This window comes from Epargyreus clarus, unplaced genomic scaffold (genome assembly GCF_041222505.1).
Source record: "Epargyreus clarus isolate Ecla_fem2 unplaced genomic scaffold, WU_Ecla_fem_2.2 ptg000019l, whole genome shotgun sequence".
NCBI lineage: Eukaryota > Metazoa > Arthropoda > Insecta > Lepidoptera > Hesperiidae > Epargyreus > Epargyreus clarus.
The window spans coordinates 11,555,001-11,575,104 of record NW_027332227.1 but is presented as its reverse complement, the minus strand read 5'-3'; the positions used below and the strand labels follow the sequence as shown (position 1 = coordinate 11,575,104).

Here is a 20,104-nt window from a genome sequence, read left to right as displayed (position 1 = left end):
TATGCAGTATGTACACGAATTTGATATTTGATTATTAAATGTGTAGGGGTTCTACATTGCGATGTAAAATGTCATTACCTAAAACTATAGATATCTCACCGCCTTGTAATTGAAGGAAGCCATTAAATAGCTAATTATGTGTCAGCCTATGTGTTACGTCTCCGACTGTCATGTTGTAATTTATGCGGAACAATGCCGACATGTGCAGTTATGTGGTGCAAAAACACGAAATTGAAGAAAAAGTGCAGAGAAATATCGTTTCATTCGTAAATACTCTAAAAAATTACTTTTTTTAATATTTTTCTAACACGAAAATAGATGACAGTGAAAATTTGTCAAAACTAGATACATTTCCTTGTTAGGTTAGTGAGTAATCTTTACTAATCTATGACCTTAAAGTTAAAGCTACGAGAAATACCCGTCTGAATCATTTTAATCTATTCTAAGTTTAATCGGTATAGGGAGACAGAAAGACATTTTAAAAACAGCTAAAGTGGATTTGGAAAGTTGTACTAAAGTAAATCAAATCAAATCAAATCAAATCAATTTTTTTTATTCAAAATAGGTTCTTTACAGAACACTTTTTGAATGTCAAACTACCACCACTTCACAAGGTGTTTCGTTATGGAGAAGAAGCGGCGAAAGAAGAAGTAGTAGTAGTTAATAGTATTGAGTTTAGGTCATAACAATTCAGAATTGCTTTAGATAGAAAACTTACTCTGCTGTCTGTGCATATTTTCTGGCGCAAAAAGGAAATCTATTCTTTGCGAACGAAATTTGTAGTCTCATTCAAAATTTCGGTTATCTCCTTCTTTCTTCGGTCTTGTTCTTCTTCTTTTAATTCCTTGCACTTTATAGATGTATTTTGCACCGGCATTACGAAGAACAAACTGTAAGTCCTCTTATAGTTTAACTCTCCTTCTCTCACGCCCGTAAGTTGTTCAAAAAATTAAATTTGTCAGTAGTTTTTGAGTTGTAGTTACATTTACAAAATAACAGTATTTGTATTCCGCGTGGTCAGCTCAAAGACATTTGGTTTTATTAATTAATCTCAATGCTAGTCGCGTCGGGTTTTTAAGTACGTAGCTACCGTCAATTATGCATATTGACGGTAGCTTGCGGTATTGCAATTAGAATTTGCAACATGCATCGATGCAACTCGTATACTTAGTTATAAACAATAGTTAAATATAAGATATGTTATATGTATAAAATATGTCCTATACTAGTTAATTGTGTATCAGATTTTACTTTGCGGAAATCGATGCTATTACGTTAGGATTAAAACTACTTCGCAAAATCCGGTACCGATATGTATTATGGTATATATTTTAAGTCATGCGGTATGTACCACTCTCCCTCCCACAAAGGATGCCTTTGAAAATGAAAGAAATAAAAATATACGTTACCATACACCAAAAAGTGTCGAAATTTTAAAGATCAATTGTTGACAAGACAGAACAGAATCTCTATGTCAAACCAAGTGTCATAGATGCCACAGTCTGAATAATAAAACTATTTTTAAATCCTACATACGAGTATTTCGAAGAAAAAGCATTTTCTTTTAAATTGGCATCCATACCCTCTCATTGGGATTTCCCATATCGTGGGTGTAGTGAAAATATACATAAACATCCAGCTAAAATCTTGGGCACCTGCCAATCGGAACTAAAATAATTGATTTTATCTTGATTACATTGACGAGGTGATAAGAGAAAATAGTCGTTAATCCATCACTGTCCCAGTGCTGGGCACAGGTTTCGTCTCAGAATAAGAAGGATTAGGTCGTTGTCCACATTGTCCCTGTAGTTCCGGGACTAGAATAGGGCTACGGTATTCCCTGCCTATCGTAAAAGGCGACTACCAGTATGCTACCCCGGGAAGGACGGCGGTATGTGTGGTCGCATACCGTCGCAATCTCCAGATGTTGTGGGAGGAGCAAACACTCCCCCAGGGCAGGGCCCGATCCGGGCGTCGCGCTTGGAAGACTCCGGTTGTGTTCCGTTGGAGATCCCGGAGTTCTCCAACAAGCGCTGAGGACGGCCACCGGGGGGGTTTTAGTGCGGTAAAAATCCCACATAACCCGGCGTCGCTCCCACGTCGTCGGGTACCTTTTGAAGGTTTCCCACTCGAAAAGAAAAAAAAAAGGTCGTTGTTCATGGGAGACTTTTTTTTTATTGATCTCTCAGATATGCCGGGTTCCTCATGATGTTTTTTTCACCATTAAAGCAATTGATATTTAATTTCTAATACGCACATGACTTTAAAAAATTAGAGGTGCTCGATTCGAAGCCGAATTCGTGCCCGGGATTCGAACCTCGGCACCCTCTATCGTGTGTGGCTGAGTTATAATCACTATCCTATCAATGCTTGCGAAAAGGCGAAAATGGCGCCACTAATAGAGTAATGTGTATTCCCTATAATACAGTGGGACTCACGCGCAACGAACCGATGTCGGCCAGTTTAAACAGGAGGGTTAGAGAAAGCCGAACATACCCGAGTGAGTGCGCGGCAGTCGAAGATTCCCGAACCGGTTGCTGGGCGCCGGCGGCTCTCTATATTTAAAAACCATCGCCCATGGAATTCGCCCCCCATGCCAACTCGCAAAGGTCAATGCTATCACGCTGGTTCCTGTTTTAGGTTTTATTGTTACACTCATAATGCCTATAAAGGTATAGACTGGCTGGATATGACTGCAATGATTTATTACAGCATTTCTAATGATGGAAGCGTAACCGAATGAAAATATAATAATGTCTGTTCTTCTGTACCAAGTGTTGATAAATATACTTCAATATAATGTATTACAGAATAGACTATCTGCTTTTAATATATATTATATAATATCATCGATTGAATACATAAAAAAAATAGATCGTAAGACGCTCATGTGTTAACAATCTAGAAAAACGCCAATTCAGCGATAATTAAGGCCGACATTCCAAAATAAGTTAGAACTACTTTACAACTATTTAAGATCAAGGTTCAATAATAAACTGTAAACAATGTTTCTCTTCGTATTACGTGTTGCATTAAGCGTGTGTTGCTCAGTTTCGAGCCAGCTCAAATATCAATCGTAAACAGGTGGTCTTTAGCATAGGTTACTGAAGATTACTCACTCCTCCACAAAACAACGTAACCAGTTTTGACAATTGAAATTGTCACTGTCGTCTATTTTCGTGTTTGAAAAATAAAAAATGTAGGTTTTAGTTCATTTACGAATGAAACGATATTTCTCCGTACTTTTCCTTCGATTTCGTGTTTTTGCACCACTTATCTGCGCATGTCGCCATTGTTCCGCGTAAATTACACCATGACAGCCAATCAATGGCTGACAGAATTGTCAGCCGCTTAAGCCATTTATTGGCTTCCTTCAATTACAAGGGGAGATATCTATACTTATCTACGGTCTTTAGATCATAAATTATTATTAAATGTGTATTTTCATAAGTTTCTTAAAAAGTTAAAGTTTCTTAAAATATGTAAAAAAACCTAGGTAATAAGAGATATTATAGTAACTGTATCACAGTAATATTTTTTTTATAATATAAGAGTAGCAGACGAGCATGCAGTCCACCTGATGGTAAATGGCTACTGCCGCCCATGGACATCTGTAATCAACCCCAGAAAGGATTAGATATTCCTACCTGAGGTCGGCCACAAATGCGCCGCTACCCCTGAGGACTAAGCTGGAACGCCTCGGAAAAGTCTGTCTCCCTTACCACACCCTTCAAACCGGAACACAGCAGCGCCTGACACTGCTGTTATTAGGTAGAAAGAGGTGTGGCGGTGGTACCGCCAGAGTCGAACCACAAAGGGTTCTACCACCTTCACCAATATTTCAATCTTTAGACGATAATTCAATAAAATAAAAGAGATCGTTTTATGTTCATAAAAAAAAACTTTCTTAACCCTTTACACCCGAGATGATATGAGCGTGAGTTTCACTTTAAAAAAATCCCACGTGATAGATTCTTATTTTTCGAAACGCAACCGATGCCGATCGATCGTGAGGAGAGTATCGCACGTGATACCGGCTAAGTGAGCGGGGTGCAGGCGGTCAGTTGTGCTAGGGACTCGTCCAAAGATGGCAGATTTTTTCGACCCGCGCACTGTCACAGGTATATAATTATTTTTGGTATTAAATGTTTAGTATCTATCATTAATTAAAGCTAATTTGAAAGCTAAAAGAACACTAAATACGTGGAATTTAGTAGTTTATTCGATTAACTTGCAATTTAGATACAATTAGGTTGCAAATTTCAACTGTTACGATCGTGTGCCTACGGTTGTTGGTGCAGAATAACATTTGATGAAAATGCTTTTATTGCTATTACCAGTTATGTGTAAGTTTCGTCAATATCAATTTTGTTTGTTTCAAATTTAGGGGTACATTTAAATGATGATCAGATTTTGCCAGTGCGGGGTGAGGAGAAATGTATCGGACATTGAAGATCTTCATGAAAGTGAAGAGCTTCAACCAAATAGATTAGAAGAGTTTCAATTTGAAGAATTGTGCCCTGAAACAGATCCAGAAGCACATGCAGACCCTCAAATAGAAACTGACCTAGAATTGGATCTGGAACTTGAGCCTAAACCTCAACCATCTACTTTAAAACCATCCCTAGAAATTTCTCGCCGCCGAGCATCTTCACGTCTAACACATCGAAAAAAAGCTAGGAAAAGAATACGTTTTCTGTCTTGAAAACGTCTATACATCCCTACCAACATCTCCAGTAAAGTTTCCAAAGAAATATTTTTCTTAATATTTTAATTATGAGGCTCTTGATATGTAACCAGATGCACAAATTTATATTATCTAAGAAGAACCGGTCGAAAACTTAATTTAATTGCAATAGATATGGCTAAAGTTTTCTCCATCTGCATTATCATTGGATGTATTCCCTAGCCAAGAATACCTACGCCTTGGAGACCTGGATTGAAGACGGAGGCAATAACGGAAGAAAGAAGAATGTTGATTTTCATAGAATTACGTAGTTTAGGTTTCATTGCCAAGACAGATTTTTTATAAAGACTAATGAAAATAAAGACAGTGATGTTAAATATCTCCAAATTGTTTTAATTTTCTAATATTTTTTGATAAAAATCTAAATTTTTTTGCAATTTTCACGATCGTGAGTGTGACAGTTCCCACCGGAGACTCACGATCGTGCGGGTCGATTTCTGGATTAAGTATAAACTCTGGATTTTTTTCGTATTTTTTGTGGATCCCTTAAGCTATATAAAAGCCGTAATAAACGTTTTGAATCGGAAATTGCGAAAAAAAATCTTCGGGTGTAAAGGGTTAATATCACAACTCAGAGTAGATGTCATGTTCTATGCATGCAGGGACATGTTGAGCTAATTTTTGTATCTCCAGTTTAAATACTTGAATGTGAGCTAAGTAAAGAAAAGAAAAGTGTGACGTCAGTGCCCGTCGTCTGAGCCATTAATAGATACATAATTATCACTAATTGTAACAAAATAGTTTAATAAGATAATTATATTACAGCAAAATAAATTATTCTACTGTTAAATAAGTAATCGTATAATACAGCGCTGATAAAAACACCATTGCAGTCATGCATATGAGGCTACAAATTTAAATAAATACCTAACTGTATAAGTCCTAGAGGTAGACCAGTTTCCTTATATACCTGATGGTCAACCTACCATAATTAACATTTGATGTGGCAGTATCGACATGTCCACAATTATGTAACTGATTGACAACCACAATTTAGACGTCCTCAGACTGCTATTAAATTGTTAACCGTTAATTGATTGGAAAACAACGTAAGTGGTATTGGTCACGGAAATATTAAACAGTAACTAACCAGCGATACAAAAATGTATAAATTAACGTCACACTCGATTTGAATTTCATTTAAGAATAAATAATTATCCAACAAACCCTTATAGGTACACATATTAATTAATATCTAAATTCTTGAGTTATCCACGCAGATTTAAAAAATACAAGTATTAATGACGAAAAATTCTCAATGAGAAATATAATACGAAAAAGTCTTATCTTATCTAAATAAAAGAAAATATCTAAAGAAAATGTACTTTAAACGCTTCAAATTATTTGTAATGGAAGATTCGTCGTCATAGTAAGTAGATAAAATAATTAACGTACGCATTTTGTTACTATAAAAAACGAATAACTCTTTTGCGTAAAATATACTTCTATTTTTACACAATTCTCATACTACTCCTTATATTGGCGCCAGTAATATAAATGTATTTTTCACTAAGTAATTAATTTGACAGACGTTGTCAAGAAATACCGTAACGATAGTAGTTATGTTATTCACTAGCAAAATGACAATAGTTTTCTATTTACAATTTCTATAGTGGCGTTTCTATGCCAACTCATGGTAGTGCTACAGGTAGTATAGATAAAAAGTATGCTAGAATATGACTGAATCAAAAATTCATCAAATCCATCAGTAAATTTCATACGATAGACTAATAAATTCTGACTTCAATCATCATTCCATATGCGAAATCAATCACTCTTTTTATACATATTTGGCATGTATGGAACTGATTTCGCTAATATTTCATTTATCATATTAAATGCATACAGCATATTAAATGCATTCACGAATTTTTCACGAATATTTCACGAATTTATTAGGCTATGATTTCACTCATGTAATCATGACTAATCCGACCCATTCATGCGTTTTATCATTTATTCATAAAACCTAATCTTTGGTTCAAGAACTATCAATTCTTAGACTATGTGATACATATTTACACGCTTCCTGTATTATATCCGCCTTAGTGTAATGCGTAATAGCTTAGACAAATACTATTATCAACTGTGAATCAGATAATAATATGAATGAAACGCTTATTTAAATTTTCCAGTTCATAACCCCGTGGCTTGCGTAGGTAGATCTCAACTCATTTATGAATTAGAGCAACGTCGATGCGGTCAGAATGGGTGATCGCTACATCCCACAATTTTACATTACGTTTACTGAATCCAATGTTCCGTTTGCTTCAGTAGACTGAGTAAACGTAACCATAAGTAAGTCTTTCTGTCTGCCACACATGTTCGCATAAAAGAGAGCAAATCATGAAGCGCCATTTTGTCAATTTAGACATTTAATGTTACGTTACTGACACTATAGTTGATACAATCCGCTAGGACCGCTGATTAGAATTTGTATCGGAAATACGTAAATAAATACCAAAACCGTCCTATTTCTTAAAACGTAAAAACTCATGGTAAGGGTACAGAATCGCTAGTAGCAAAATTAAAATGTATGTACTTTTACGTTTCGAAAAGCACGTTAAGCCGTCAGTTCTGGTTGTTATCTAGGGATGGCAGTCGTTAAACCTTGTCAGGGGCCTTGTAAGCGGTTTAAAAACATTATTTACGGATTAGTCACTAACTCATAATCTGGAGGGATTATTTAATATGGATTAAACGTGGTAGCGTAGCTCCAGGCCTCTCATAGTTGTGAAGTATAAAAGGGCACTTGTGTCCAGGAACAAAATATATAGAGTTACAGCACCCCACACAATACTAAATGCGCTCTTAATTCACACTAAGCGGAAGCTATTATTTTTGTCTGTGATTGTGTATCTAGTTTACTATAGTATAAAATAAAGGGCTGTACTTTGTAAGGGTTTTTGGCGCGCGACATCCGTTCATTCATCTCCAAATTTGTACACTTGCCAAAAACACTAAACGGAAATTGTCCTTTTACGGTTGCCAATTTTTTTAACAGCGGTTCTTAGTGAGTTAGCTTACACTGATAAATATAACGAGGAAATACACTCAAAAAAAAGTAAGTCTTTGAGACAAACTTTCACCCAGAGGCAATAATTGCGAATTGCGATACGACAGTGGCGGAGCGGTTACCATACCGGTTTGATACGTAGTGGGTTCCGGGTTCGATTCTCTGCCAAATATCTAAAATTCTAAATGTTGAATGAAGATATCTCTTCTGTGTTTGGGAATTTTTGTATTGGTCTTTACGTGAGCCCATGACACCCACATGATACATGTAAAATCCTAGTGTGAGATGTAGAAAGCGTAATTGTTATGTCTGCCTGATATTTAGTGGACACTTCAACTCTTAGTCATTTATCACTAACTAATGCATTAAGTACCTATTTCAAGTTAATTACAGGTGCGGTACTCTCCGAGCACAAAATGCCTCATGTATTGCATGTAACACTACAGAATAGTAATCCCACACCATTACTCGTACTCTACTAGTAAGGCAGAAATATGAGTGGCGGTATTCCCATATGTTTTTAGGACAATATTTCAAGCTGAGCTTACTATCGCTCATATCTTCGCACAGCGTGAAGCAAACGGTATTTCAGATTAACCACCACTGAGTGCAATAGAATGTGTCGAGACGGAACCGTTAACTTTACCGGTGCCCTACAAAACTATATGCAAACTGCAAAAAAAACGCATAGTGTTACGGTGGTTCGTCGTGCTCTATGTATGTCAATACTACTCGTATGTAGGATACAGAAAATCTCCGAACAAATTCCATGAAATGTTTAAATTCCGCATGAGATAAATAAATTGTATGCGGAATTTGAACATTTCACTATTATTTACTCGTAGTGTACAGAATGAGTGACATCTTCCACCTCATGGTAAGTACTGCCACCCATGGACTGGCAAACCCAAATAACATTAGATACCTAAAGACAGCGATAGCCTAGTGGTTAAGAAACTCGGCCTCTCGATCGAGGGGTCCGAGGTTTAAATCCATAATCCTAATTCTCATTATGAGACGAGACCCGTGCCCAGCAGGGGGACAATAATTGGTTGCTGATGAACATTAGATACCTAGGTTAGCCACAGATGCGCTGCTACCAATGAGGAGTCAGTTGAAACGCCTCGGATAAATTTGTTTACTTTACCAAACGTTTAAAACCAGAATATAGCAGTGCTAACACTGTTATTATAAAGCAAAATCATATACTCACGTATACATTGATCAAATATTGAATGTTACGTTTTTCGCATAATTTATTGCATATTTATGCAACACTTACGTCGTATATCATAACAGATTCTTGAACATAAGACCTTTTTACACGTAAGACGGAAATCAACAATGTGTTAAATATGACTTCAATGTGTGATCATATTGTTTGCTAGCAGCTGATTTTATGATCGGATTTTCCTTCAAATTTGTTATGATAAATATACAAAAAAATGTTATCTAAAAACCTAATATTTGTTATCACAGATTAGATGACGCTATTGTAAATATTTTGAATCAGTTTATCTAATGATAAATGTAACTAACTCCATATAGGATAGAGTTTCCGCCTGAAACCGATCACATTTGTGTTGTCAAATAAGACGATCGCCACTTATTTGTAAATACTTACTTATTTTTTATTGGTTCCCCCTACTCTTACCCCTATTGGTTCTGCCATTATTAGTGTATTTGTTCACTTTATTTATCTTAGCGAATCTTTTCTTAAAAAATTAAAAGTATTTTTAAATTTTATCAAAAACATTCAAATACAAAAATCTTACATTGAAATCTTTGTGCGATACATAAACAAACAGAAATATTTTTAAGGTTTTTTAACGGTGGTTCATTCTCCTCTGTGGTTCAACTTCAGCGGCATCACCACCACAACTATTTCTGTCTCATAAAAGCAGTGTTAAACGCTGCTTTGTTCTGGTTTGAAGGGTGTGTAAGGTGTGTGTGTGGTAAGGGAGACATACTCTTTCGAGGCGTTCCAGCTTAGTCCTCAGGGGTAGCAGCGCATCTGTGGCCGACCTCAGGTAGGAATATCTGGTATCCTATCTAGTGTTGATTACAGATGACCATGGGCGGCAGTGGCCACTTACCATCAGGTGGACTGCATGCACATCTGTTACTCCTATATTATAAAAAAAAAACAATATTGCAGCGATTTAAATACAATTATACCCGTTATTAATAATCAATCTATCTAATGTTTTGCCTACCGAAGATCGACGTTTGACAATTTGTTAATCTGTGGTAGATAGAACTTCGATAGTATAACTGGCGATAGTGTTAAAGATAGTAAATGTGGAGGAATAAGGATCTTTCAAACTATTGCGTTTTAAATATCGCTAGATACCTATGTACATTATCTATGTGAGTCATCAGCCATTACGGTAAATGGATGTCAATGGTCGTAGTTAACAGTTACGTAAGCATCGAACGCGTCTCTCCTGACGCTTTCCCACTCTATTCTCTCATTATCAATAAAGTTAAGATAATATCTACTATTGTTTCCGTATGTTATTATATATTTTAGGTACTTGCCTAGGATATAGTACCTATGGTAGGTCCTTAGATGCACACTGGGTCTATCTATGAGGAGGATATGATAGACGCACAAAGACAAATACAGACCGAGTAAAGAAAAATTGCTATAAACCGTAATAATTCCTTTGTGATGTTTCTATGAACTATCTATGTTATGTAGTATGAATGTAGTAACTTTTATAAGTAAAGATACTTCGCCGCCTTGAAATTGAATGAAGCCAGAAAAGGCTGATTTGTCAGTTATTTTTTTGAATTCTTGACAAATAAAAAACATTTTCAGATAAAATGTTCGAGTAAATAACTAATACTGCGTAATTTATTACATGTATAATAAATTATATATATTTATTGCATAATTATTTCAAATATTTTAGGGACATTTTAGCACGGAGACGTGGCAAAACTTTTTTACTCAACTATGTATTTCAATTCTCAAAACTGGTTACTTTTTCTTGTCAGGAGTAATCTTTTGTAATCTATGAGTATAAATAGTTTGTTTCTCAAAGAAATAAATAAAATGGACAAACAACACCAATATCTTATTTAAATACATATTAGGAGTATTAAATTAAGTTTTTTTTTTTATAATATAAGAGTAGCAGACGAGCATGCAGTCCACCTGATGGTAAGTGGCTACTGCCGCCCATGGACATCTGTAATCAACCCCAGATAGGATTAGATATTCCTACCTGAGGTCGGCCACACATGCGCCGCTACCCCTGAGGACTAAGCTGGAACGCCTCGGAAAAGTCTGTCTCCCTTACCACACCCTTCAAACCGGAACACAGCAGCGGCTAAAACTGCTGTTATTAGGTAGAAATAGGTGTGGCGGTGGTGCCACCGGAGTCGAACCACAAAAGGTTCTACCACCTTCAAATCTTTTACCCCATGAATGGATTATCCCACTTACATTATCTGTGCTGTTCACATTTGCGAATCCATTGCTCATTTGCACCGTTATTAGAATGTAATGGGGTGTTCAGTTTTTCGTCAGCCCCATCTGCTTCGATAAAACTGAATTGATGCTCCAAATGCAATATTTTATACAGTTTCTAAGCACGTATGTGAATATGAACATAAATGTGAACTCAAAGTTATAAAATATGCACTAACTTGTTCTAAACTTGTAGTGAAATACAATATGTTATATCCACATCGTTCTTGTAAATTTTGTGAACTTAAGCTTACTTGCAATAAAACTATTGCAGATAAGTTTAGCTCACAACATTTACTAAATTTGAAATGAAACTATTGCTTGAACGCTTCCCTCCTACATAAAATGTTAGGTATATGGTATTATACATCATAACAATACCATATTATTTTTGATTGAAAACTTGTTTCAGTTAAAATTTGATTCATTTCGAGTTTCAATTGCAGTATATTTATTTAACCTTTCAGTTTAATATTTCGAATTATTATGAGTTACTCTCACAATTTCGCCTAGTTTTACCTAGAAATTTGTATGAAAAACATATTTGTTAATTTTACCTCATAGAGGAATTCTAACGGGAAGATAGAACTGGGAAAAATAATGCATAGCTATGTGTATATTATAAAACTTGTGTGTTAAATTTTCCCATTTCTTTTAAATACTATTTTATATTATTTTGTAATATTATATAAGTAAATTAAATATTTAATAAATAATTTTAAAAATATATAAATGAACTATGGACAATTGCTCGAATTCGAACCACGTCAACTCAATTTTCGATAACAAATATGTGTAATGCAAATTTTGCGAAATAATAATCCACTATAATAACATCTGCTTATACATGTGAGTTGTCTGGTTAATTTACTGATAATATTAATTACAAATACTGCGTAGCAACGTGTATTTGCAGCGGCTTATTGCATATTTTATGAGTAGGTAATATCGATATTTTAGTACATTACTCATTGCTCATTAAAACTTTATAGGTACCTACTGCTTCTTCATTATATTTGGCAATGAAGATAAAGGTTAGTTAAATAATTAAATTATTAGTTAAATAATTATAATTCCCAATAGTAAGGTAGGTAAGAACTCTTCGTGTGTGACTATGGTCAATGAGCATTCTTACACGAGTATGCTTTGTAACCAAAGTGTATTGTTGCTGTGTTCTGGTGTAAAAGATGTAAATTCGGCCTATAAATAAGGCGATCTGACGAGAATGTATTGCTAAATGGTCGCAATTCTTTGCCGATCCTATTCATCTGTAATTTAATCGAAATAGCATTGATGTTTTTGTTAATTTTGGCGACAGCCAAGATTGCAGCGCTAAGCACATATCGGAGATACTATTTTATTTGTGACCAACCTTAGACTTAGGAGGCCTATGCTTCTTCTATATTACAAAATAAAGATAACGCCGCAATCGAACCACAATAGTTTCACCCTTGATTTTTTTAATATATGATTTTTTTATACCTTAACGATGAGGCAGACGTGCTACCTGACGGAGAGGAGTCATCATCGCCTATGGACATTTACAACACCAAAGTCACCAATGCATCGCTGGCTTTGGAGGAGAGCTCCTCTTACACCTCTTTTGAAGAGTCCGGGAACACGGGAGCAGAATGTAGTGCTCATTACGTTAGTACCGAACCCATTTCTCACGTGCATCGTTACTGCTGCTTAACGGGGTGTACAATTCAGCTGCACAGCGTACCGGGGGAATACACTGTGAATTGTTGTAATGTGTATCATTATGCTCTGGAGAATTGTCATGCTTAACCAATTAACGTACCAATTACTCGGAGTACCCGGGTTAAGCTTCGTCTGCGTTGTGTGTGTTAATCGTGCTTTCATTTTCCTATAATAAGCGTACCACTACCGTGCTAAATATAATCATGCTCAGTGGCGGTTCTAGCAAAAATTGTAAGACGTGCGACTTCATGAGAATGGCGCCCCTTAAAACACGAAAATATATTATTTGTATGGAGATGCCAAGTAATTAAATCTTTGAAGTTAATTTTAATCTATTTCTAAACTATCATATCGAAACCAAACTGTAATATGTATGTTGCAGCCGTTCAATTAACAGACTTTTTTTATGAGGGAGAAACCTTCAAAAGGTACCTGACGACGTGAGAGCGACGCCGTGTTATGTGGGATTTTTACCGCACCAAAACCCCCCGGTGGCCGTCTTCAACGCTTGTTGGAGAACTCCGGGACCTCCGACGGAACACAACCGGAGTCCTCCAAGCGCTATGCCTCGATCAGGCACTGTCTTGTGGAGCAGTTTTCGCTCTTTCCACACTATCTGGTGTTTTCGACGGTATGCGACCACACATACCGCTGTCCTTCCCGGGGTCGCTTACTGGACGGTTCGAGCTAATACTCTTGCCGCCCGCAACCCCAAAAGGCCTTTTTTAGTCGCCTCTTACGACAGGCAGGGGATACCGTAGCGATATTCTAGTCCCGGTACTACAGGGACGTCTATTAACAGCCTAGCTTCTTGACTAAGCGGTGACGCTCGGGACTTTATGTATTTTGAAACCGAAACCAAATTAATATATTAAGATTCGTGGATGTTGATACCAGAGAATAAAAAGATATCCCATCTTCCCTTCTCCATCTTTACCTATATCTTTATCTTTATCTAACATACAAAGTATTCTATAACATCAACAATGACCATAAACAATTTCAGTTTAAACTGTCAACTTGCAGAAACAAGGCAAGTCGAGAAGCTTTTAGGTGATGTCAGAGGTTTGCATCTAGGATACAAAGGAACTGCGAATAAACCCTTCGCATTGTTTTGACTACTTTATAATGACGTCATAATCCACTAGATTTTCGTAAAGATAGATGCAGTTTTATCAAATGTCACGTAATTTAAAGCAACGTCGATTTTTTTTATAAAACCGAAGTAGCGAACAAGCATGCTGGCTAACTAATGGTATGTTACCACAGCCGCCCATAGAACATCACATAGAACAGGGGTCCTACCAGAAGCCGATTACATATGCGTTACCACTGCCCAGGGATTAAGATAGTCTCCACATATTTTAATGAACCGGCATCCGTACTCTTCAACATTATTATGACGAGCAAACAGTGCACCTGGTGGTAAGTGGCTACTGCCACTCATAGACGACTGTAATCAACTTCAGATAAGATTAGATTCTTGTCTGAGGCAGGCTATATGACGTCAATGAGATAAATTTGCTCTTCTAAAGGCGCGCCATAAAATCTTCTAAGAAAATTAATCTTCACGCTTTTAAAATAGTTAGTACAATTTTGTTATAAAACACGTGTCTAGAATACGTGCTGTTTTGCTTTTAGGAATTCAGGGAAAACCCAGAATATTAAAAAAAAAAAAAGGAAGCCATGGTAAACAGTCGTAACTCTTCTTACGGCCGTATGAGATTTTCTACCTTTAGCATCGGTGATTCGCTTTTAGGCGATTACATCAATGTTGTATGTTTAGGCGGTTTTTTCGTTTGATCGGTATCAAAAACGTACGTTTTAGACTGCATCGCGTTTTTGCGTTCAGTTGCTGCATCGAGAGACCAAACGTAGCTAAAACGTGTAGTGTTTGAATGTGGTTTGATTCCTTCACCTAAGTCTCGAAAAGCAGTAGCAGCGAAGAATCTTCGATGTACGCATGTAACTGGAACACAATGTTTATAAACACTTTTTTTAATATTCTGCATATTATACAATATGCACTGGTGCACTGTACTGAAATTGCATTACATATTATAAAAATAAAAAGTTTATTTCATAATAAACAGCATAATAATTCTAAGTAAACGATCACGTCAATGTAATTAGTATTAATATATTTTGTATATGGTAAATTGATGTTATTGTAATGGTTAATGAGTCAAATTTGTCATTGAATTAAGTTGTACAGTAAAATTCAAACCAAACCGTTGTTTTGGTACATGACGACTATAATTATGTGATATGTGGACCAATAAGGAAAGTCGCAATATAGTGGTTTGGATGCAACCTGAATTCAATTTAAATTGCATTATTAAAATCGGCTAAGTGTTAATTGGCCAAACGAAATGAGTATTCCCTACCACAAAACCAATAACAATGCTTTTATATTTTCTGGACTAAGCTGGTATGCCTCGAATTACATGCCTCCCATACCACACCCTTCAAACCAGAACACAACAGCATTTAGTACTGCTGTTATTAGGCAGAAATAATCATAGCGGTGGTGCCGCCGGAGTTGAACCACAGATGTTTCTACCATTCTATTTACTTTCGAAAACGATTTCGAGTTGCCCTGCAGAAAGGAGACTAAGTCTCCGCCGCATCTCTATCTGTTTATCTCTTTTTGGAGGATCCGACTGAAACTTTTACTGGCGGATTTTGTTCCCTTCATGATTTTGTTCCTTTCATGACGGATTTTGTAAATATTTTTTATTAAATCGAAGCACCAAATGCGCATACGATCTTTCTGTTGGTAAATGTCCACTATAAAGTGGATGGAAGTTTTGAAGGTGGTAGAACCCTTTTTGGTTCAACTCCGGTAGCACCTATTTCTGCTTCATAACAGCAGCGTTAAACCCTGCTGTGTTCTGCTTTGAAGGGTGTGTTAAGGGAGACATACTTTTCCGAGGCGTTCCAGCTTGGTCCTCATGAGTAGCGGCACATCTGTGGCCGTCCTCTGGTAGGAATATCTAATCCTATCTGGAGTTGATTACAGATGTCCATGGGCGGCAGTAGGCACTTACCATCCGGTGGAGTGCATGCTTGTCTTCTACTCCTATATTTAAAAAAAATAAACAATTACCCCAGATAGGTTTGGCTTCACACCTGACATCGGCTACAAATGCGTTGCTATCTCTTAGTTCTAAGTTTTAAAGCCTAATCGTATACCTGAGTATCTCATCTGTATATAAAAATAAATATATCAGCATATGAAATGTGTATGACTAATAACAATAAAATTAACGACTATAATGATATGACTATACTCTTAGTAATACATAACCTTTGTATTAAGATAACTCTTGACATACACTTTGCACGCAATTATCGCTTACAATATAATGTTATTCGGTGTATTTATTGTTTATTACTATAATGATGATGATGCTTTTGATGCCATAATTCTTCTGACTCACTTTATAAATTAGAGCATGTTCTGTATTCAACCTAATGTTAGTACAGATTTCTGGCTCCATTAGTCATTTTATTTCGTACATAAAACTTTTGACAACTGTAGCCATATTTTCTTATATTTAAAATTCTCGTGTCACAATGTTAGTTGCCGTACTCCTCCGAAACGGCTTTACCGATTTTCACCAAATTTTATACGCATATTCAGTAGGTCTGAGAATAGGCTACTGTCTATTTTTCATATCGCTAAGTAATAAGGGTTGTTCACCCTTAATTTTTTTTATTTATATGGCAACACAGCGTTTGCCAGGTCAGCTAGTATATTTATAACATTGAAGTAATAAACGAGCATGCAGTCCACCTGATGGTCAATGGCCCATAGACAACTGTAACAAGCCATATGGAACAAAGACATATTGGTACAACTTGGTAACAACCCATTTATATTTCAATTTCTGGGCACTGGCATGTCCCAAGTACTGAAGGAGACCACTAGTATTCTTCATCGCGGTGCTTTGAAGCAGTTTCGTCGAGGAAAGAAGCTATCAACAACAAGAACAATTTTGATTTTTGATTTCATTGCGCCTCATTCGGAGTCTCAATAGACAAGCCACCTTAGGATCGTCGAGAGACTTTTAAGTTACAATCGATGCTGTAAAAGTAGAAAACGCAGATGGCCAACGCTAAAAGTAACTACGCAAGCGATTATCGTGTCACTCATGTGTCGGTCATGTGTCGGTCATGTGACAGTCTACCACGCCGCGGGGTCTGGTTTCGCTACCCTTCGCAAAGCAACAACTGAAAGAAAGCGATAGCGATAGCGATTTCTGTTCTGAACTGGATATTCGTGTTTTGTATATGTTTGTGTCATTGGCCGATACTGCAAGCTTAGTGTGTTTTATTTATTCATTTACTTAGTCGTACCAAAGTAGGCTATACGTAAAATCGGACCTACCATGCTATTAAAGCTATTTTATGTGTTAAAAGTAAGATATAATATGATGGTACACATGTGATGTCTGTTCATACATTTAGAAAATGTATGAAACCTATCGAAAAAATGCAAAAAAATCTAAAAACAATTCGGCAACTTTAACACTCTTTGTGATTCAAGTCGGGCTGAAAATTACGCAAAATATCATGTTACAAAGGGCTGTGACGAGCACGGTCTGTTAATTAAAAGCTGGCAACTCAGCGTAGGCCGTAGGGACAAAAAGTACAAAATTGTCCCTGGAATGTTTTTGTTCACGTTCGCGCAATCCTATTTCAGTTTGAAATGGTTAGACATAGTTCACGAGTAAAATGTAGTTTGAGTTTCTCGTTTTAATGCTCGTAAGAGAAAATACGGAACCCTAAAAATGCGCTTTTAGTAGGTATTAAAAATTGATTTAATGAAGTAATTGCTACAGTTTAATTTCACTTTAACGTAATTTTCTATGGCTTTGCAATGATTGGAATTATTAATTACCTTAACTTTTCAAATTATGTTGGTAATGGATATATCCATTGATCTTTTATCTAAATACTTTACAGATTCCTTAGAGAACTTCTGGGATTCGATCAAAAAGCAAACATTACGAGTAATTCGATATGACAGGTAAAAGGGCAATTTTTTGTCAATATAACTCCTAAATCCTCTCCTAATTCAAATGAAAAAGAAAACATCGTAATAATTGAGACTTTGATGTAACATTTGTAGCATATATTGCATATGCAAGCGCTTGATAATGCCGCACTAATTTCTTAAATCACACAGAGCACGCAAGGTGCATCAATTTTGTGTAATTAACCCCCTTGACGGGTTGCAGTCTGGATACAACAGTTTGTGTATTCTAAATAAAATATTCGCATACAATAAAATCTCATTTTTAATGAATCTGAAATGTATGTCAAACCTGATTAATTTTCAATTATTGTAGATTTGTGGAAACGCTGATTTTTCAAATATTTACGTGGTCAGGCCTCACTTTTTACTTGAATTGTCAAAGATGACGACGATGGACAAATACATTTTAACGATCAGAAAGTTAGTATCAAAATTTTTATGGAATTATTATAATAACGAACATTTAACATTAACTCCAAGATTTTAAATGAACATGAAATATCTTATTCAAATCTAAAGAAATAAAGTACGTAATGTAAATAAATAAAACATTATTATACCAAACAATACAACAATGAGCATTTAACTTTAACCGCTTTATCGGTTCTCTGCGACTTTAAGCCCGAGTTTCAGGCCAACTATACCAAAGGCCGTTGCGCGCCATGCGATTGCCTGACTTAAGGCATAGGCAGTGATTTATATGCAATGTCTACTCTAAGCAAGCCCCGCTTTAACTTGACGTGCTTACCGATAGACTTCACAAAATGTTCCAGTGACTACACGGTAAATGCTACGTGATAAATGGGAAATTTTTGGAAATAAAATTGTGTAATATTTAGTTCTGAAATTGCCTTTTCCTTCACGCTTAGTATTAGTAATCCGTAAAGCAAAATATGTTTTATTCCCTATTCGCTTTTATTGGACACGCTGTTTACGTCGTTATCCAACGAAATATATTGAGCGCCGACTATGTACTAAACCAACATTTATTTCCATTATTTGTTTTACTTTATAGTGACATAGCAGTCGGTTGTATTATTTTGTTTATTTTTATGTTTTATTTATTGTTTTATTCGCTCATATTGGACACGCTGTTTACGTCGTTATCCAACAAAATATTGAGCGCCTACTATAAACTAAACCAACATTTATTTCATTTTGTTTTTACTTTGTAGTGACATAGCAGTCGGTTGTATTCTTTTGTTTATTTTTATGTTTTATTCGCTCATATTGGAGACGCTGTTTATGTCGTTATCCAACAAAATATTGAGCGCCTACTATAAACTAAACCAACATTTATTTCAATTTTTTTTTACTTTGTAGTGACATACTCGTAGCAGTCGGTTGTATTCTTTTGTTTATTTTTATGTTTTATTCGCTCATATTGAACACGCTGTTTACGTCGTTATCCAACAAAATATTGAGCGCCGACTATGTACTAAACCAACATTTATTTCAATTATTTATTTTACTTTGTAGTGTAGTAGCAGTCGGTTGTATTTTTTTGTTTAAAGTATACGTTCTAGAATTTATTAATTTATAGAAAATTTAAAAGACACAGTCTTTTACATTTATAGGCACTGTATTTAAATGATTTCGTAATCGTGACTAAATATACTTTATGTAGATAACAACTTTTATTATTTTGTTTTAAAGAATTTTAATAAGAAAACGAGTAACTTTATGTCAACAAATTTCTTGTCTTATTGCAAACTGTCTATGCGGTTACATGGACATTTACTATAAGTATTTATTGATTTTGTCAATTTTCATGTATGAATAATTGAAAAATAATAACACTGTACATTAAATATAGGCAGGGAAAGACTGAATCGAATTATTTTTTAATTTACATTAATTTTAAATAAAAGATATTTCATTATTGCGGCAAAAAAATACTTGCAAATAAAGAACTGGTACTAAGTAAAATCTGTAATTGTTAAAGAGATAGGCAAAGCTTAAATTGAAGCTTTCAGTTTGAAAGCTTTGGAGTGGAGATCTTTCGGATTTTTCTGCGGCGAGCTTTCGTTTTTTTTGTGATACTCATCTGAAAAGTTTGAAATCACCTACAGATTTTAAACCAAACTTTGCCTTTTAGCTTCGATTCCTCTTTGAGCT

At 35.7% G+C, this 20,104-nt stretch overlaps 1 protein-coding gene and 1 long non-coding RNA gene across 2 annotated transcripts in view; both read left to right on the top strand.

Annotated features, from left to right (window-relative positions):
* The window catches only part of LOC140750244 (uncharacterized), a 284,412-nt gene that overhangs the window by 165,521 nt on the left and 98,787 nt on the right, over window positions 1–20,104 (top strand). The window lies entirely within an intron of this gene.
* Window positions 3,979–5,068, top strand: LOC140750091 (uncharacterized). The gene is made up of 2 exons (XR_012103160.1): window positions 3,979–4,121; window positions 4,388–5,068. It is a non-coding gene; the product is annotated as an uncharacterized LOC140750091 (long non-coding RNA).